Source organism: Orcinus orca, chromosome 3 (genome assembly GCF_937001465.1).
Source record: "Orcinus orca chromosome 3, mOrcOrc1.1, whole genome shotgun sequence".
In the NCBI taxonomy this organism is placed as follows: domain Eukaryota; kingdom Metazoa; phylum Chordata; class Mammalia; order Artiodactyla; family Delphinidae; genus Orcinus; species Orcinus orca.
The window spans coordinates 122,475,882-122,498,038 of record NC_064561.1 but is presented as its reverse complement, the minus strand read 5'-3'; the positions used below and the strand labels follow the sequence as shown (position 1 = coordinate 122,498,038).

The following is a 22,157-nucleotide window of genomic DNA, read 5'->3' as shown; positions in this document are numbered from 1 at the left end:
AAATGTGACACCAACAACTACAAAACGTCTTTTCTGGAAGAATTCTTAAAAACTGTATGATCTGAATTCCTTGGTCTTTGAACTGGTTAATTACACATTCAAACGAAAGATTTTTAAAGAAAATCATTGTATCATAACAATTGTGCATCAGAAATATCTTCATGACATCAGGTATTTGACTTAATTAGCATATCTGAAGAAAATATAATCAATTAAATTAAAATTTTCAATCTGGAGTTTAATATTACTAAATTATAAAACTGTACTTCAAACAGTAACAACATTGTTTATACTCCTTATATACAGCCTTCATTTTAAGTTTTCTTTTTTTTCCCTCAGTCTCAGTCCTTTCATTAAGGCACAGCACTAGTTATTAAAAGGGATTACAGTACTTATTTACTTTGGGCACCTTAATCAGTAGCTACATTTAAAAGATCAAAGGAATATGTTCAAATTCATTGGAAAGAGCAAGTAAACCCACTCAATGTATATATTTAAGCAACATCTTCAGTACTCAAAGGACCTGGCTTGCTAGGTCCTTTGAGTATTGACTTCCAAGTGACATCATCTCTGCCCCACTCCCCCTTTTAAAACTCTATTTATTTCAGATAAAATACTTGGTGTCTTAAAATATATGAGGAGGTATTCCTGGTAACTCAGTTACATTTAAAATTAGTACTGTACTTTCAATTTCACTAGACTTTAAACATTCTTCTTTTCCCAGTTGATTTCCACTAAATAAAGCTATATTCTGAGAACTCACAGTATACACTAGGGAAATCTAAGGAAAATAGCCTCTTGTTAATGAGAATTTAATTCTTGTTAATATATATGGCATATTCCTAAAAATCCAAAATAAGTAATTTTCTAGTAGACATCCAATTCCTAGAAACTTTTTAAGTGAATTAAATGTTAAAAGATTATTTAAGTTATAATACCAACAATACTTCAAGGAACAATAATACTCTTAGGTACTCTTTTCCTTTACACTTACTACAAACTAACCAAGTGAATATGCAATCCATTTTCTATCTGAACAAGCAAATACTCTTAAAAATAAACCTATGATTGAAGAGAAAGATCCAAAGGTATTTTGGCAAAATATTGAACAGAAAGATCCAAAGGTATTCTGGCAAAATATTAACATTTGCTACATTTGAATAGTGGTTGCATAGATGTTACATTATTCCCTGTATTACTCTGAATATTTTTAATTGCTCAAAACAAACAATAAAACTGCACACCATTTCTCTAGAATTCTTATTAACACTGAGAAATCTGACTAAATCAGCCACATTTTATTTTATGCATATGTAGATCTTTTTTTTTAAACTGCTGTGCAAAAGTTGGCACTATGATCAGAACTGCACTATCCAATACGGTGACTACTGAGCATCTGAAACGTGGCTAGGGAAATTGAGAAAGTGAATTAGTTTATTTGATACTCAAGTAACTCAGTTACTGAAATACTTCTAAGCATGTATGGAACAACTTGGATATGTGAATCTACTGCTTCAAGTGTAAATTTTATGAAATTTAAATTCAGATCAAGTACTTTTGATAAAAATTTTAGCATCCAAACTGAGAGGTGCTCTAAGTGCAAAATACACAGTGGATAGTATGAAAAAAGGATGTAATATCTGAATCTCTTTACATATGTTAAAAATATTATGGATATACAATTGACCCTTGAACATGGATTTGAACTGTACAGGTCTACTTACACTCGGATTTTTTCCAATAAATATATTAGAAAATTTTTTGCAGATTACACAACAGTTTGAAAAAACTCACAGACAAACCACATAGCCTAGGAAAATTGAAAAAATAAGAAAAAGTTAGGTATGTCATGAATGCATAAAATATATGTAGATACTGGTCTATCCTCACATAGTTATAAGGTGAGTAATATTTAATATAAAATTAATAATGAGGGCTTCCCTGGTGGTGCAGTGGTTGAGAATCTGCCTGCTAATGCAGGGGACACGGGTTCGAGCCCTGGTCTGGGAGGATCCCACATGCCGTGGAGCAACTAGGCCCGTGAGCCACAACTACTGAGCCTGCGCGTCTGGAGCCTGTGCTCCGCAACAAGAGAGTCCGCGATAGTGAGAGGCCCGCGCACCACGATGAAGAGTGGCCCCTGCTTGCCACACTAGAGAAAGCCCTCGCACAGAAACGAAGACCCAACACAGCAAAAATAAATTAATTAATTAATAAACTCCTACCCCCAACATCTTCTAAAAAAAAATTAATAATGAGTTAGTTTTCTTACTGTTTTTTAACTTTGCTTTCAAAGAATTACATTACCGTACAGTATGCCCCTCTCTCTGATAATTGGAGAAATTGTGTATCAGCCTATCATCACAGGTAAGCAGTTTAAAAAAAAGTAACGGCGGTCTGGTGGTTAAAACTCCATGCTTCCAATGCAGGGGGTGCGGGTTCGATCCCTGGTGGGGGAATTAAGATCCCGCATGCCACTTGGCGTGGCCAAAAAAAAAAAAAAAAGGTAACAATGTTTCTAATACTATATTATGAATATGACTGTAATACTGTATGCCATAAAAATTTTATAATCATTCATTCATTAGTGTATAGGCTAGGCTACTGTGAAGCAATTGTATTGATTATTAACACTAGGCTACCATAAAGCCATCACATTGCTGCCTCTTCGTTATCAATGCATGAATTGTTACACCTGTAAATAAAAATGAATTTCTTTTTCACATTATCTTATCACTTTTGATGTCTAGTGTTAGCAATATATATAACATCTACACTGTTTTGTATCATATAAGACAATATCGATGTAGGTACTGACAGGTGATTCATCTTGTAAACAGATGATATACACTTAATGATATTGATAAATACAATACTGTAAATGTATTTTCACTTCCTTATGATTTTCTTAATGACGTTTCATTTTTGTCTAGCTTATTGTATTATAAGAATACACTATATAATACATATAGCATATAAAATATGTGTTAACCAACTATTAATGTTACTGGTAACAGTACTTGTCAATAATAGGATATCAGTAGTTAGGTTTTGGGGGCATCAGAAGTTATAAGCAGATTTTTGACTGAGTGGGAGGTTGGTCCCCCTAACCCCAGCACTGTTCAAGGGTCAACTGTATTGTCAACATATATTAAAATTTATCTTACCTTTTAGAAACTGTAAATTTAAAATTACATGTATTACTCATACTGTATTTTAAGTGGAAAATACTGGACAATTTTTGTAGCCACTTCCTTACTGATAAACATATAGGTTGTTCCAATTTCTGCACTATTACAAACAATGACCCTGTATGTTCACTTGTGTACACATGCAAGAGAGATACTAGAAGCTGAATTCCTGGTCACGGGGTATGCACCATAGCACATTTCCATATTGCTTCTCACAACACATGTACCAGTTTATACTTTAATAGTCTAATATTATTTCCTCCCAACACTTGGTAAGGTCCAAGTAATTTGTGCCAACTTGATGGGCATGAAATGGTATTTCACCATTGCTGAATTTGCACATCCCTGATTACTAGTGAGGGTAAGGAGGTCTTCATATATTTCTGGGCCATTTGAGCCCAGAAGATTTCTACCCTTATTCCTAAGCTTGTTTAAAACCCTATCTTAGCTGCAGAGAGTGAAAAGACCAGAATCCAAAGTCATCACTCAAACTATATGCATGGAAACATCTCATATATACAATTCCAACCACATGTTAGAATTTAGGTGAACTTAATTAAGGTGAACACCCACTAACATAGAGAAAGGCAGAGTTGCTTATTTTTCTAAATCTGATGACATTTAATGTTTAAAAATCAATATAGTATAGATATAGCATATATATTCTACCATTTTTCAAAGGCAAATTACAGTTCTTTGGTATAAAATTTAGTTTTCATATTTTTGTACCAAATTGTTTCTGACATGCCTTAAAATTTTCTCCTTTGTGGAGGGGCGAGTAGAATGGTAAATGTGTATTAGTCAAATTTTTAACTTAGAGTCATCAAAAAATTTTTCTGTCTTAGCATCAAAAAATAATTTTAACAGATAAAACATATTTAATGTTAAACTAGAGGTCAAAAGTAACAACACAATTCTCTTCTCAAATACATTAAACTCCCAGATGCTTTCCAAATAGTAAACGCCACCAGTCCATTCCCACTCTGTTTCTCTCTGCAATTTTCATTCCAACAGCCCTCAAGCTTGGAAGTGATTCTCACTTTCATCTGATCAAGTTTCCTCTAGTCACAGCTGATAATTAGATTTATCTCTTTTCTGAGTGGTCCTCAAGTAGTTTAGCTACAAGTCTGACCAATGAACAGCACCTGGTATTTTATGCATGGTCGCCACACATTCCCAGTATCTCAGGATTACCTAGCTTTCATACTGTTATTTTTCCATTGAAAAGGGCTGTACTAAATATAACTAAATGTGACCTATGTTTTCCATTTTTGTCGGCTTTTCAGGTAACAAAAATTATAGGCAAAACTATCAGATGCTGTGTCCCAATTTGGGGTTTTGCAAATACAATCAATCCCTGTAATTATGTGGTGTTTTGCTCAAATGCATTAGATCTATTACACAACAACTGTGTTAACAATTCAGTCATTATGGTATCACAAAAGCCCAAACAAACACATTTTCTGACTGTGAAGTTATTTAACATTTTTCACTGACCAAAAATTTGATTCAATAGTACAGTAAGCTAGATTTGGTTGTTTGTTTCCTCTTTATCTTTTCTGAAAATGAATTTAGTAGAGGTAAAGGGAGGCTGACTTCTGAGCTACCTGGAAGAGATAATCACTAAAGATAAAAGAGCACCTGACAAGATATAGTACTCCAGAGCTTATGAGAGTGTTTTTCAAACACTGGGTCACAACCCAGAGGGTTATAATTAATTTAATGGGCATTTTAAGAAATGAATGAGAATGTAAAACATCAGACTGTATCACACTTGGTAAGGGTATATGTATCATTTCATGAAACTTTTGGCTACATATTTATATATGCTTGTCACAAAGCAGGATGTCTTTTTTTTTTTTTTCCTACTGTGGATCAAAAAGTTTAAAAACCTAGAGATAAAAAATGCTTTTACTTAATGTTTATGAAAACTCTGTGAAGCAGGTATACAACACCCATTTCATAGTACAAAAGCATAGGTCCTAAGTGACTTATCCAAAGTCACACAGCTAGAAAATGATATAATAGGCGTTATTTTTAAAAAAATGCAAATGGAAATGAAATTCAACCTCACTAGGAATCAAAGAACTGCAAATTAAAACCATGAGTTATCATTTTTTCACCTGTCAAAACAGGAAACCTTTTATTTTTTTAATGAAAAAATTCAATGTTTGAGTTTAAGGAAATCTGACACTTTCAGAAACACCTAGTGGGGGTATAAATTAGTAAAGGCTTTCCAAAAACACTTTGACAATGCATATCAAAAGCTTTAAATTTCTGTGTATATCCTTTGACATAGCAATTCCATTCTAGGAACCTACCTTAAGGAAATTATATATATATATATGCAGATATTTAGCTATAGGGATGTATCACCACACTGTTTATGATAAGCAAAGATCGTAAATTAAAACATCTAATGACATAAGATCAAATAAATCATGGTAGATCCACATAACGGAATCCTACGTAGCCATTAAAAAACAAAGTTCCAGAATATTCAGTGACATAAGGTGTCCAATATAGTAAGTGAAAAGAGTTTATGTAAAACTGTTAACACAGCACAATTCAATTTTTGTTTAAAAATTTATCTACAGTTGAATCCTGAACAACGTAAGGGTTAAGGGCACCAATACTCTGAGCAGTCAAAAACCCAAGTACAACTTTACAGTCAGCTCTCTGTATCCTTGCATTCAACCAACCTTAGATCGTGCAGTATCGTGATATGTACCTAGCAAAAAAAATCCAAGCGTAAGTGGACCCTCGCAGCGCAAACCCGTGTTGTTCAAGGGTCAACTGTATATTCAGAGAAAAAAATCCATGGAAGACATACTTATATTCTGCCCTTGCCCTGCCTTGCCTTTTCCCAACACAGAAACCAGAGTGATCCTTCTAAAAACTGAAGCTAGTATTTAAATACTCCAGGAAAAAGATAAAAAGGGGGCGAGAGGTTAGGATAAACCAAGTAAGGCAAAATGAGGTTGCTACTGAAGTGGGTGGGAAAATGGTGGTATAGGAGACTGTATTTTCTACTTTTTTGTATGTCTAAAAAATTTCATAATATAGAGTTTTAAAGTAATAAAACCTAAATCAGGTGGAACATTGCTCAAAACCCTCTAATGGCTTCCCATCTCACTCATAGTAAAAGCCAAAGTTCTTAAAATGGTCTAAAGACCTGCCATCAGTGTTTCTCAACCCTGGCTGCATTACAAACACCTGGCCCCAAGCCCTAGCATCACTGGTCTGGTGGGCAGCCCCGCTTCCAAGGTGATTCTCATGTGGAATCACCTCTCAGGAGGAAAAACCACTACAGGATAGGACCCCTGCTCCCTCTCCAACCTTTCTGTAGCTTACTGTTTTGTTTTGTTTTAATATTTATTGGAGTATAGTTGATTTACAATGTTGTGTTAGTTTCAAGTGTAGAGCAAAGTAAATCAGCTATACCTATACATATATTCACTCTTTCTTTTTTTTAGATTCTTTTCCCATATAGGCCATTACAAAGTATTGAGTAGAGTTCCCTGTGCTATACAGCAGGTTCTTATTAGTTATCTATTTTATACACAGTAGTATGTATATGTCAATTCCAATCTCCCAATTTATCCCTCCTCCCCCTTACCCGCTGGTAACCATGAGTTTGTTTTCTACATCTGTGACTCTACTTCTGTTTTGTACGTAAGTTCATTCATACCCCTTTTTTTAGATTCCACATATAAGTGATATCATATGATATTTGTCTTTCTCTGTCTGACTTACTTCACTCCGTATGACAATCTCTAGGTCCATTCATTTTGCTGCAAATGGCATTATTTTGTTCTTTTTTATGGCTGAGTAATATTCGAAAAGATACATGCACCCCAGTGTTCACTGCAGCACTGTTTACAATAGCCAGGACATGGAAGCAACCTAAGTGTCCATCAACAGAGGAATGGATAAAGAAGATGTGGCACATACATACAATGGAATATTACTCAGCCATAAAAAAGAACAAAATGCCATTTGCTTACTGTTTTTTGCCCAGCCACAATGGCCCTCCTTGTTTCTCAAACAATGCCAAGCACATCCTACCTCAGGGCCTTTGCCTGAAGCACTCTTTCCCCTCAGATCTGTCTAGAATCTTCCTTTGCCTCCTTCAGGTGTTTGCTCAAATGTTACTTTCGCAGTGAGGCCTTCCTGGTTGCCCTATATAAAAACTGTAGCCCCTTCCTCTCCTCTCCCAGGACTTCCTATCCCCCTTCTTTTACTGTTCTCCACTGCACTTATCACCATCTGACATACAACATATTTTCTTATTTATCATCCCTCTGCCCCAGCTAAAGTGTTATCTCCTTAAGGGCAAGGATTTTGCCATTTTTAATCAGGGCTGTGTTCCCAGCAACTCAAACACCTGGCACATATTAAACACCCAGAAAATACTTAACAAATAAATGAATAAATGACTATATACCAAGACATTTAGAGTTGTTGTTGGTGGGATTACAAATGACTTATTTTTTCTTATCTCAACTTTTCAATATGTGAACATGTACTATATTTATAAGAAAAAAATCTGAGCAAACAATATTAATGCAATGTATTTCCTTGCTTTAAAAAAACACAGTTAGTGGAATGTTATCTCGGTGATTACACAAATAAATAGCTATGTAAACATCCAGTGAGCTTTAGATTTGTGCATTTTACTGAATATATGCCTTAAATTTTTAAAAAAGTGAAAGACAGTTAAAAATATTACAACCTGAGTGATAATGGATTCATCTGGCAAACAGAGATCTGGAGACACTCTTGCCTGTGGAATACTTCCTACAAATCATCCACAAATCTCCACTGACGCAAGTTTTTTCATCAACTAGGTCTCCTCAGAATTCTCCTTATGGTGTGTAACAATACCTAGAGTTATCCTATACAACAATAATCTAAAACTACTTGTGTGCCTTTAATTGTGAGCCAGCAAGCTTGTCCTAAGAAATACTGTAAAATATCAACTCTAAGAAAGCCAATCATCTAAACCTGGAGAAAGTTCCCTAACTGGTTCTCCAGCTAACAAAGCATAGAAGATGATGATGGATTAACTAAACATTAAGTACAAATATTAGCTGAACCAATTGATAAATAGAAAAGTATCAATTCTGCTAAAGCCTTTGTGTTTGGCAGACATTCCACACTACCTAAGTGGATAATAACAGAACTCGGATTAAGGTTGCCTCATCCAACTATTCAGTGACCACTTAGGAACCAGTTCTCTTCAGTTCTTCTATAAAAGTCTAAAACCTGGATTCTGGACAAAGTGGTAAAATCTACTCTTGAATCTTTCCTACTCAAACATAGCCTCTCATCATGTGAAAAAGTGCTCTAGAGCCTCAATTGAATGCTCTTTTTGAGACATTTGAGAAAAAACAAGTTAGCCTTATTTCTCAAGAAGAGAGCAGTGGTCTTAACAGCAAGGGTACTACAAACAGCACAGGAACACGGCATGTCATCCTACAACAATTTTACATCATGGTAATAAAAAAAATCATATCAAAAATAAATATGGCTAGAGAAAAATGCAAAGTTTATATGAATTTATAAGCTAGGCCATAACACTTTTTAAAAAAATCAACACCTTCCTATCCCCAGTATCCTAAATGCATTCATTCTTTTCTACTATTTTCTACTTTGGCAGAAATATCGAAAGTATTTGTTGAGTCATTTGTAGTGATGTGGATAAACCTAGAGTCTGTCATACAGAGTGAAGTCAGAAAGAAAAAAACAAATACCGTATATTAACACATATATATGGCATCTAGAAAAATGGTACCGATAAACCTAGTGGTCGGGCAGGAATAGAGACACAGACGTAGAGAACAAACTTGTGGACATGGGAGGGGAAGGGGCGGGTGGGATGAACTGAGAGAGTAGCATTGACATAGATACACTACCATGTGTAAAATAGGTAGCTAGTGAGAAGCAGCTGCACAGCACAGGGAGATCAGCTCGGTGCTTTGTGACGGCCTAGAGGGGTGGGGTGAGGAGTGTGGGAGGGAGATGCAAGAGGGAGGGGATATATGTTCACATATAGCTGATTCACTTTGTTGTACAGCAGAAACTAACACAACATTGTAAAGCAATTATAATCGAATAAAGATTAAAAAAAAGCCTGCTAACTATTATAAATTCTCCAAGACTAAACTTTCCCTCCCCCTATATTATTAACAGAGCCAGAAGGCAAATTTCTGCTTATCGCAATTTCTTAGAAGCAAGCCTTCACTGAATTAAGATTTAAAGTTCTCCCTTGAATCTCTTAACAGACTAACAACAAACTCCCTTTGGATCCCCATATTATTCAGTATTTCATATGACAGTGCTAGGAAAAAAACTTGTCTGCTTGCTGTTATGCCGAAACAAGACTACAACTCCACACACTTCTCACTCATTTGTCAAGAAGCTCAGCCATGTTCTGTTTTCCACTAATACTGATCTTATCTCAGGTGTCTGCTGTATCTACTCATATTTCTTTTCAACACTGTATCTTTAACCATCCTGTTTTACCTTGTTCCTGATTTTACAAATTACTGGAAATTCTCTGTAGTAACTGAAAGATTACAGAACTAATATAATAAAAACCGAATAGCTTAAACACTAGTTATTGAATTTTAAAAAGTAATAGTGACAAAAAAGTTGAGTTTTTAACCTTTTGCAGTTGGAATGATATAACATCTTAACCGTTTCCCTTTTATAAATCAATAAGCATACAACTTCCATCATTTGTGCCAAAGGAAGAGATCCGTAGACTGGATAATTCAAACTAAGAAATTCAAATATGCCACTTTTAAGCCTGAAAACAAAAGCCTAAACTTACAAAATGGATACGTGGTAAATTCTTTGGTTATAATTAACATTTTTGAGAGCTTACCATATGGCCACTGTTATAAGCACTAGGCCTGTGTTATTTAATCCTCTCAACCTGTGTGAGGTAGTTGCTATTCACCCTCTTTTGCAGATGAGGAACCTGGGGCATAGAGAGGGTATGTAACTTGCTCAAGATGACACATGGTAGAGCCAGCACACAAACACGGCCTGGCTCCAGAGCCCACATCTTTATCCTATACTGACTCCTTGGATGGGAAAAGAATACTTTTGCCAGGTAAACCCGAGTTCACTGATGTAACCAAATTCTTGCCTGACCTTTGAGCTGAAATTTTGTTGACAGAAGTGGGATAGTATAGCTAGACAACTCTGCTTACTATGCATGTTAAGCACTGTTAAGAGTACTTAAAGGGCTTCCCTGGTGCCGCAGTGGTTGAGAGTCCGCCTGCCGATGCTGGGGACGTGGGTTCGTGCCCCGGTCTGGGAAGATCCCACATGCCACAGAGCGGCTGGCCCTGTGAGCCATGGCCGCTGAGCCTGTGCGTCCGGAGCCTGTACTCCGCAACAGGAGAGGCCACAACAGTGACAGGCCCGCGTACCGCAAAAAAGAAAAAAAAAAAAAAAAAAGAGTACTTAAGTGTTTTCATGGGATATATGTATGTGCACTGGCACCACTTACCTTTTGCTTGTATTTTGAAAACAATTTGTATTATAACACTTTATTGGAATGATAGTGTGGTTTGGAAGAATCCAAAAACTTACTTTTAGTCATGCCAATTATCATAGTTCTTGAGCTTTCCTTCTGCAAAGGAAGATAACTCTCTGATCTGTATTTTGATACAATGATTTCACCTCTGTGACAAAATACAGTAATAACAACAATAACAATAATAGTGTTAGCCTGTCTGAGGTGAAAACATTGGTCTTTGAGACTAAAGTTACTAATTCCAATGTATCTTATATCTGCTTCAGACATTAACTAGGTTTCATCACATGCGGCATTTCTGAAAAGGATTACATGACAGGAATAATACGCATATTTTGATGAAAGAGGAGGTATACACTTGTGAAGATACTTTCTACTTTCTCCTTGTTGTTTTTCCTGTCTTGATTTGGTTTCTTTCTGGCAGAAAACATCTTAAGAATTTAATTCTTCCAGCATTTTATTGAACACTTCTCCTCTGATAAAGAAGTTTTTCCAGGAAAGTGTTTCCCTTCAGTTTTAAAAATGTAATTCCCTAACTAGTTGTACTTTATACTTTCTGTAAAAGCTGTCTGAACCATTACAGGATTCCTACACACACATGCATGCACACACACACACAGTCAGAAAGGTTAGATTACATACAAACAAGTTTTATAAAGTGGGCTATATGAACTACTTTAGGAAATACTTTTAAAGTCTTTTTCTTATCAATCATCACAACTAAATATTTGTGACGTGGACATAGAAAAAAACATACTTCACTAGGTGAAATTGTAAATAATCAATGTAAAATGGGAGAGCAACAGAAGACTTCAGTAAATTGACAGATCTTTTAAATGTAGGGCTGCAAAAAAAATTATACCATTTGAAAAATAGGATTTATTGATATCCTCTTTAAATAATTGTGGAAGGTTGAATAATTGCCCCCAAAGATATCCAGCTCCTAATACCCAGAACCTGTGAATGTTACGTTGTTGGTAAACAGGATTTTGCAGCTGTGATTAAGACTCCTTAGATGGAGAGATTCTTCTGGATTATGCTGGTGGACCCGAAATGTAACCACAAGTGTCCTTATAAGAAGGTGGCAGAGGGAGATTTAACTAAAGAAGAAGCTTATGTGACAAAAGGAGAAGAGTCAGGGAGATTGGAAGATGTCACACTGATGGCTTTGAAATGGAAGAAGAGGCCATGAACGATGAATACAAGGAATGCAGCTCCAGAAAGTGGAAAAGGCAAGGAGACCATTCTCCCCTAGAGCTTCCTGAGGGACTGCAGCCCTGCTGACACCTTGGTTTCACCCCGTGAAACTGATTTTGGACTTCTGACATCTAGAACCGTAAGAGAATAAATGTGTGTTATCTTAATACCAACTTTGTGGTAATTTGTTACAGCAGACATAGGAAACTAATACACTAACAGACGGTACAAATCTTCAGTTAAAATCTATTACCCCTCTGCCATTTACAGAATTAATTTATTCTAAACTATGTTAAAAATAAGTTTCTCATCATATATCTCAAATAATATGTTTACTTATTAGGGATAGAATAACTGAAAAAAATAGCATAAAATCTTAATAGAAGCAAATTTGAATGTATTAAAGCAATTTTAGGCAAGTTGTTTGCCAACTGGGTATTTTCAACTGCAGGTAATTTGATGAAAATTAAAGCTCAAGAATAACTCTTGCCATGGGAAGAGTTACAATAATTGTTCAAGAGTAACAAGAGTAGTTGAGTAGTGACTATTTTCCTCCCATTTCAAACCAACATGTGATTCAAAAGCAGCACTGTTGCAAAATGAAACAGCTAAAAGGAGAAAAGGTAGAGGAAGAAAGTAACATTTTGTTGAATTCCTATTACATGTAAACGCCTTATATAAATTCTCATTTCCATCTCAAAACAACTCTAAGATATAAAAGAAGTTAGATTAAAAACAAACAAACAAACAAAAAAGGACTTGGAGGAGGGGATAGTTTAAATAATTGGCCAAAGGTCACAGCCAGTACTGGTATCTCTAGGATTCAAATCCAAGACCAACTGCAAAGCCCAGGACTTTTCACTACTCCCAAAGAAGAGAATGTTGTCTGGCAATGAAAACTAGACTTAAGTTTCTTTCTTATTCATTTTTGAATTACTCACTGACTGATTCAAAATCTCATAAGTTATAAATCTTTGTTATTGTCATGCTAACAAATATGTTTTACTTCCTCATTCCCTCTGAGATGAGTGTTATAACTATACAAGTTATTATCTCCATATAAATATTAGAAAATATCCTGCTTCTTTCATTAGGCCCTTCTACAAGAATATTTAAAATACAAAAATATTCAGCACTCAATAAACTAAAATTCTAAATATCTAACACTCAGTCAACAGAAACAGACCCAGAAATGACACAGATGATAGGACTAGTAGACAAGGACATTAAGATAGTTATTATAATGATAGTCCACATGTTCAAGAAGGCAGAGGAAAGCATAAGCATTTTAGGGAGAGACTTGAAGACATATAAAAGCCCCAAATCAGTTTTCTGGAGATGAAAAACATAGTGGATGAAATTAACAGCAAAGTAAACACTGCCAAAGAAAAGAAAACTAATTTGAAGATACAGAAATAGAAACTACTCAAAATAAAGCACAGAGGAAAAAAAACACAAAAATAGAGTATCAATGTAATTATCATAGAACAACTTCAAGTAGCCTAATATACATGCAATTGAAATCCTCAAAGATGGGAAGGATGGAAAAAAATATCTGAAGAAATTACGGTTGGAAAATTTACAAACTGGATAATATCCCAAAGCCACAAACCCAAAAAGCTTGACAAACTTGAAGCACAAAGAAACATGAAAAAAACTACACCAAGGGACATCATAATTAAATTGCTTAAAACCAATGATAAAGAGAAAATCTTAAACACAATCTCAGGATTGTGGGGCACATTACATACAGAGGAACAAAGGAAAAATGATAGCAGACTTCTCACTGGAAACAACACAAGCCAGAAGACAGTGAAACAACATCTTAAAAGTATGAAAAGAAAAACTCATCAAGAATTCTCTACCCAGTAAAAACATATTTCAAAAATGAAAGTGAGGGCTTCCCTGGTGGCGCAGTGGTTGAGAGTCCACCTGCCGATGCAGGGGACATGCATTCATGCCCCAGTCTGGGAAGATCCCACATGCCGCAGAGCGGCTGGGCCCGTGAGCCATGGCTGCTGAGGCTGCGCGTCCGGAGCCTGTGCTCTGCAATGGGAGAGGCCACAACAGTGAGAGGCCCGCATACCGCAAAAAAAAAAAAAAGAAAGTGAATTTAGGGTTATGAAAATATCTTAGAACTAGACAGAGGCGATGTTTACATAACCTCTTCAATGTGCTAAATGCTATATGCTTTAAAATAGTTAATGGTTACTTTCATGTTACGTGAATTTTACCTCAAAAAAAAAAAAAAACCTTTAAAAAAATGAGGGTGAAATTATTTTCTCAAGACACACAAAACCTGAAAGAATTCACCATTGGTAGACCTGTACTGTGAGACAATGTTAAAGGGAAGTTTTAGGTAGAAGAAAATGATACCATATGGATATCGATATCTAGAGCTACTCAAAAGAATGAAGAGCACCAAAAATGGTAAATATGTGGGTAAATATAATGTTTTTTGCCTTATTTTAAAAATAATTAAGGGACTTCCCTAGTGGCACAGTGGTTAAGAATCCACCTGCCAATGCAGGGGACATGGGTTCAATCCCTGGTCCAGGAGGATCCCACATGCTGCAGAGCAACTAAGCCCATGTGCCACAACTACTGAGCCTGCCCTCTAGAGCCTGCGAGCCACAACTACTGAACCTGCATGCCACAACTACTGAAGCCCGCGCACCTAAAGCCCATGCTCCGCAACAAGAGAAGTCACCGCAATGAGAAGCCTGCGCACTGCAACGAAGAGCAGGCCCTGCTTGCCATAACTAGAGAAAGCCCATGCACAGCAACGAAGACCCAATACAGCCAAAAATAGATAAATAAAATAAATTTAAAAAACATAATTGATTAAGTAAAAATAATAACAATTTATTTTGAGGGTTATGTTATTAATAGAAGTAAAATGTATAATAATAGCACAAACACTATACTATTGTAAGGTTCTTATTATATGTGAAGAGATATAATACCACCTGAAGGTAGAGTGTGATGAGTGCATACTATAAACACTAAAGAATCACTAAACAACAACAAAACATATTTAGAGGTATAGTTAGTAAGCCAACATAGTAAATAAAAGGAATTATAAAATATACTCAAGTAAGTATGCCAAAACAAGGCAAAAGAGCAAGAAGAGAGGGCAACAAAGAATAGATGGGACAAACTGCAAACAAGTAAGATGGTAGACTTAAACCCAAATAATACCAATAATCATATTAAATGTATATGGTCTAAAGACCCCAATTAAAAGGCAGAGACTGTCATACTGGATATAAAGGAACACCTAACCATATGATGTTTATAAGAAAATCATTTTAAAAATCATTTAAAATATAAAGACACATGTAGGTTAAAAGTCAAAGTAATCATAAAGTCTACTCCCATCCCCAGATTGCAAGCTCCAAGAGTTTGTTCACCCTTCTGTCTCTAACACTCAGCAACTGGCATGCTATGTTTATTAACTAATAAAAGCCTTTAGAATTTGTGAAAACTTCTACACCACCTAACTATTCCCAGGCCACAATATCTGAGGCACCAACAGCTGTTTTTCTTGCTGTTATCTATATCTCATTTCAAAAAGTCTATTCTCTCTTTCCTACCCAGTCTCCCAGGGGCTGAGAAACCTGGAACCTAATCTTGTTAGATCTGTGCCAAAAGTAAAAGAACACTGTTTCTGAGTGAGGGTTCGGTTAGCTTTTCTTAAATAAAGTACATCTATTTGGCTGCTCCCTGAGAGTCGTGAGTATTTCTTTGTCAGACCAGCTAGAAGCCTTTTGCTATGAACTGGATCCTAGAGGAATAGGGGAATAGAAAATAGACTTGTGGGTTTAGGTTTAAAAGTACAGGGAGAATAGTAGGAATTCAGCCGTTCAAACTGCTTCCTCCTCCTACCTCCTCTCCCTCACAAAATTTATATATGTGTTTCTCCTCTACCCCATCCTCACCCTAAGCTAACAGTAGGAGATGAACTCTGAGGAGTTAAAGGACTGACTCCTGGTGTTTCTGTATCTCTGTTCCTTTCTTCCAACAAAGTTTGGAATATGCTATTGCTAATGAAAATATGATATATGATGCTTGTATTTGTAAGTTACAAAGAATACATTTTAACATTTCAAAGGATTCCAGGCAAGGTACTGGATATATAACAGGCCTTAACCTTCATGGACTTAAAGAGATAATTACCAACTGTGATCAGTATTGCCAAAGAAAATAGAGAGCTGTGGGAAAGAGTGTGCACATCAGGAATGGAGGAAGAGATTTAGATTGGATAGTTAGCTAAAGAGTGGGAATCGGAGTGATAATAGTGTTTCATAGGCTCAGACAATAGCATGTGTGTGACAAAATGCATTTTCCAAAGATGGCTGCAACAATAACTCCTGTCCCTCTTCTAGAACCATGTCATCTGCCTATCAGGAGGTGGAGTTTATGTCCTCTTCCCTTAAATATGAACGGACCTTTGTGATTGCTAGACCAAAACAATGAGGCCAGAGTGATGCAGTATGACTTCTGAGACCAGGTGGCAATAGGCCATCCAGCTTTCAGCCTGGTTCTTGTAGGGCACTCACTCTTCAAACTTGACCACGATGCAGCAAGGAAAGCTAAACAGACTGCGGAGAAGAACCAAGGTCCCTGGCTGAGTTCACAGTCAAGAGCCAACACTGTCTTGCCAACCATATGAATGACCCATTTAAAAGTAGATCTCGCAGCCCCCGGTTGAGCCACCCCAGACAGTGCCACACAGAGCAGATATGAGCTGTCCTCACCAAGCTCTACCCAACTTGCATATTGGTGAGCTAGATAAATGATACTGTTGTTTTAGGCCACTGAATTCTGAGTGGTTTGTCATGTAGAAAGAGATAATCAGAACAATGTGGATAGATCTTGAGGCTGGCAAGAGCTTGGCAGTTCCAGAAACTGAAAAATACAGTGTGGCTGCAACACAGAGAGAGATAACACCAGCATCAGCAACAACCAACAGTTAATATTTGGTATTTATTATTTTGTATGGCATTGTTTTAAGTGATTTATATGTATTACTTTATCATTAGAATCCTATTGCATATACTCTTAAAACGCTGACTTTAAAATATGGGGAAACCGGGGCACAGAACAGTTAAAATGACTTGCCCAAGATCACACACTCAGGCAGTCTACTACAAGAGCCTATGCTATGAATAAAGGCGTACTTCCGCTCAAAGAACAGAATGGCATAACATGAGGTGTAGAAAGGCAGATCAAGCCCAGGTTATGCAGATCCTCACAGAATGGGTGGAAGTTCAGGTGTTAGTTTATGAGTAATAGGATACTACTGAACAGTTTTAAGCAGGGTAGTACATGATCTAACTAATATTTAAAAGATCATTCTGGCTGCATGTGAAGAACAAATTAGAAGAAAGGCAATAATGTTTGACAGCAAGGTACTCCTTGAGAATAAAATTAGAAATAACTAAAATATAATGGTTTCACTGAAAGAATATAATTGATGGATCAAGTTGATAATACCGAGCCCCATGATCAACGTTAACATACAAAAAGAGAACTGCCAAGACACTGCTATGTGCCTTCTGATATAATGCAACAGACAGGAAGTAAACCACAACCATCTATGACATATTCTTAGGGGAAAAAATTCAAACCTGAATCCAATCAAGCCTAGACCTAGCCACAAGTTTACCAAAGACAGGAGAACAGAGGAACAAGTTAAACAACACCGTGAGGATACTGCCTGCCAAATCCAGAATATGTAAAATTCTAGATGACAAATTTGATAAATAAACAGCAAGAAAGGGAGGATGCTGTTATAGATTAAAAGGAACCCAAGAAATGTATCAACCAAGTGCAATGTGTGAAACATGTCTGGAAGCTGATTTGAACAATTCAATGATTTAAAAAGACTGATGAGGTAATTGGGGAGCTCTGATCACTGATCAGATGTTAAGAAATTATTAGTGGGATTTTTTGGTATGATGATAGTATTGTACATATTTTTTAAATAGTCCTATTTCTTAGTGATACATACTTAATATTTACAGGTAAAATTATATCATGTCTAGAATTTGCTTTAAAATAATGTGGAGAGGGACAGGCAGTATAGATGAAACAATATGTGCCATATGTTAATAACTGTTGAAGCTGGATGATGGATGCATAGGGGTTAATTATACAAATCTCTTTAGGTTTTCGTATGCTTAAAACTTTTCTTAATACAAAATTTAAATTTTAAAAATTTAGGAGTCTATCTAAGCTCCTCTAATCCAACCAAAGTGAGGCTGTAAACTCAGGCAGAAACGACAGGCTAATGACTAAGTATAAAACCTCCAAGTGTTTTGCTTTTTCCTTCAAGAATATGCAACACAAAAGCAGATAACTTGTAAGAACAGGCGATTCATGAGAGGTGATTAGGCAGTGCCCCTAGCACTCTCTGGGGGTGAGGGGGTCCCAACAATCCCAGTGGCAGGTGAAGATTGATTCATGAGACTACTGTAGCACTAAACATCCAATCAATTACCTTTACTCGTCAAGCAACCTCCTGATTGCAAGGGTTCCACTGTGGCATTTTTTTCCATGGGAGAGGATGTATTTCTAATGACTTATTAATAAATTGCCATTCTAGTTTATTTATCAGTCGCTTTTAAGTTTTCGCAGTGTGAATCAGTCCATAGAGCCCCAAATCAGACATCCTAAATAAATAACTAGTAAGCCAAACACCCCAGACTTTACAATCTGATAACCACACCAAAATATTGTCAACTTTTCACCACAGAACTTCCTCTATGTTACTATAAATCCTGCACATAGTAATAGAGCTATTACTAAAATCTGCACATTTATAATAAATAGAAAATAAATTTCAAAATGGAATAGTTACCATTTATTGAGTGGCTATTAAGTACATCAAGCACTAGATCCTTTGGATACATTTTACTACCTAAATCTTCAATCTGGATGGAGCACATACTATTTCCATTTTACAGATGAAGAAAAGGATGTAAGTGAGCTATTGAAGATCACAAAGCCAAGTTGAGGATGAAGCCAGAATTCAAACCTAGATTTGAGGCTAAACCAAAGAACTTCTTAAATTGTTGTAGGCTAAATAGATTCTTGTGGGTTTTCATGGTTACCAGACCCAAAATATAATCTCTGTGAGTACAGGTTTAATAATTTGAGTACCTAGTGAATGCCAGGCATTCGGTTAAGAGCTACGGGGAATATACAAAGAGGAACCACATATACATCCTATTCTCAGAGAGGTTTCAACTAGAAAACATTTTTTTCTAATAGAAGATAATTATGTAAGAGTACAAAGTGATAAATGCCACAGGAGAGGTAATATAAAGTGCTAAGAGGATTCAGAAAAGGGAGAGATTTCAAGATTTCAAAATACAAGAAATGTATAAACTTGTTAAACAACCGATTTTTAGGTTGGCTTGTACTAATGGATGGTGTACTGAGTGGTGTATGTACACCACTCAGAAAGAACACAAGGCCAAGCAATAGAAGGCTAGGCTCTACCACCATCTAACATTGGGACTCTGGGCAAAGCCCTCACCTGCTTCACTTAAAAACAACACAGGTACCGACTTACAAGGTTATTTCTGCATCTGAAAACAAAGGGAAACAAAACATTAATTAAAAAAAAAACAAACAGGCAGAATATCTCTAAGGTTCTTTCCTCCACCTACATGAAAACTCTACTTGAAAAAGTTAATATACTACTCTAATTTTTAACTTATATTCAAGTTAGACCCAACATTCAGTTACTAAAAGAGGAAAAACAGGCCCTCTGGGGTCAAACAAGTATTTCAACTGCATAAATGCAACACTTTGACGTGAACTGAAATTTCACTCTGCTGCTTAAAATCCTCCAGGGTCCCATGACCTCTGCAGACAGACCCATGGAGGGGACATATGAAGCCCCCTAGCATAACTTGACTTGTAGCCCCTAACAGTAACTGGCTAGGGAAGGAGACTTATTTGCACCTTTATACTCAGCCTCTGGGGCAGCTAAAGGGTGTAGAGGAACATATTCTTGAACACCTGTCATGTGCCAAGCAGTGCAGATACAATTTACATTAAAATGTGATCTCATGAGGACTGGAATTTTTGTCTATTATGTTCCCTGCAATATTCCCAGCACCTGAAAAAGTGCTGGGTGCACGGTGGACGCTCAATAAACATCTGTTACTTGAATTAATAGACAAGGCAGTTTCTGCCCTCATGACACTTATGGTCTAAACTAATGCTATCATAAGAATTTAGAAACATATTTTTAAGTAATAAGTATGAGTATATTTTATTCTTTTGTTTTTTTACTTACCTTTTCCTATATTAAACTCTAATCTGAGTAATTTAATAATATCTGACTTTAAAGATTCTTGTAATTGGTGAACATGTCTAATAAGAAAGACCTAATCAGATATTTAAATAATCTTCTGTAGACCTATTAAGATGACCAACAAGATGGCTTAACTATACAAAAGAGTTTTCATAAAAACAGTTGTATGTGCATCTTATAAAATTAATTACAGTAGAATAGGTGATTATTCCTATCACATATAATATTTAAACCTCAACTTCCTTACTGAGAATTAATATTTTCACGGTTCCATCAAGGCCCCCCAAATCAGGATATTCCAAGATAATCAATGAAATTAGAACATTAAACAGCTTAAGTTCTTTGGATATAAAATACAGGAGGAAGGGGTTTATTAATGGGTATTTTATTAGAAGGCGATAAAGTCTAAAATCTTATCTTTGGCTTTCAGTAATACTAGAAGTTAAAAAATTTTTTTCATGTTCTTTATTTAGAAGTCAGAAAAACACAAAACTTAGTTTTAATACCAGAAATTTAACTGTATAAAAACTATAGTTATAATAACTGTGATTTATTAAGTAGTTCCTATTGCCACAATGTTTTAACAACTTGTTTATATCTGATCCTTTAACCCTCATAATTCTATCCCCATTTTACAGATGAGGCAACTGAGACATACAAAACTTAAGTAACCTGCCCAAGATCACAGAGCTAAGAGGATCAATAATTTAAATGCAGCCACTGGCTGGTTCAAAAGACCTCATTTGATTTCTAAATTGCTCTGCCTGTATTATGCTATGCTGTTCTATATCACAGCTAGAGCTTCTGCAGCCTAAATCCATCTCTCGAGGTTAAATTAAAAAAAAAAAAAACTTTAAAAAATGGTGCCAGTCCCATTAATTTAGAGCTTGATGGTGAAATTAAACTTTATAGAACAAAAGCTGAAGTAAAATTTATTTCACTTCAAAGTCTGTTTCTTAACTGATTCTAACTACTACAAAAAAGAAAAATGCTGTTCAATTTGCTAGTTAAGACATATTCCCCCACCATGAAAGTCCCCATAAAAAATAAAATGCTATCCAAGCTGTCATGATAGTGAAACTAGAATTAGCCAAGGAGTACAGGTATTTTGAATGACTAGAAAGAAAACAAAGCCCACCCATCCAAGAAGACTAAGAATATTTACATTTATCAAGAGTAAGAAAGACAGGGTAAGTTAAAGTTGCAAAACTGCTTCCAAAATAGTAATACTATACTGAGTTCTCGATAGGCATCAGAGCAATGTTCGAGTGCTTACGCCAATCAATTAACCTCTGTGACTTTCCCCAGTATAACAGAAGAAAAAATTCAGTAAAGGACCCCTCTACACTCTGGTTCCCCATGAGTGCATGTGTGTTGTGTTTGGCATGTGTACAGGGCACAAGTGAGGGATGGGGAGATAAATATTAAATGGAGCCCCAAAACTCAGGAGAGCTCCAGGACATGCCACAGGACTAGGTTCCAGGATGCTTCCCGCAGAAAAGGCTTTAAATGTTAAGAAACTGGTGCCATTCTGGCAAACTTAATACTTACTAGGTTGGTTTCCTAAGATAAGAATGTTCTCTACAGAAGGAAAAGGGGACTGGGGTGGGGAAAAGTGGCATATGTAAATAACTCTAAATAGAACACTACCAAAATTGGACATACCTCTTTCGTGCTTCATTTTTAGCAGAATGGAGGCCAGGAAAGCCCTTCTAAGACACAGTTCTCTTCTCCTCAGGTACAGGAGCAACCTGGATTTAGACTGTTTCCACAACAGGAGCACCAAAACCTGTGCTTTAACCTCAGGTGGGCCCTCCAAGCTCCTCACTGTTCATGGTCAGTAATCTCTCCCATTCTTCACCTCTCTTCCCAAGGCTCTGACCAA

At 36.2% G+C, this 22,157-nt stretch overlaps 1 protein-coding gene across 5 annotated transcripts in view; it reads right to left on the bottom strand.

Annotated features, from left to right (window-relative positions):
* HOMER1 (homer scaffold protein 1) overlaps positions 1-22,157 on the bottom strand; it is a 608,509-nt gene that overhangs the window by 95,093 nt on the left and 491,259 nt on the right. Inside the window, exon 2 of one of the 5 annotated variants that reach the window (XM_049707768.1) lies at positions 19,487-19,538. The exons of 3 other annotated variants lie outside the window; for them this stretch is intronic. The gene's annotated coding sequence lies outside the window, so the exon portion shown is untranslated. Of the gene's footprint in view, positions 1-10,799; positions 10,817-19,486; positions 19,539-22,157 lie in introns of those variants that run through there. One more of the 5 variants, XM_049707769.1, reaches the window with a different exon arrangement.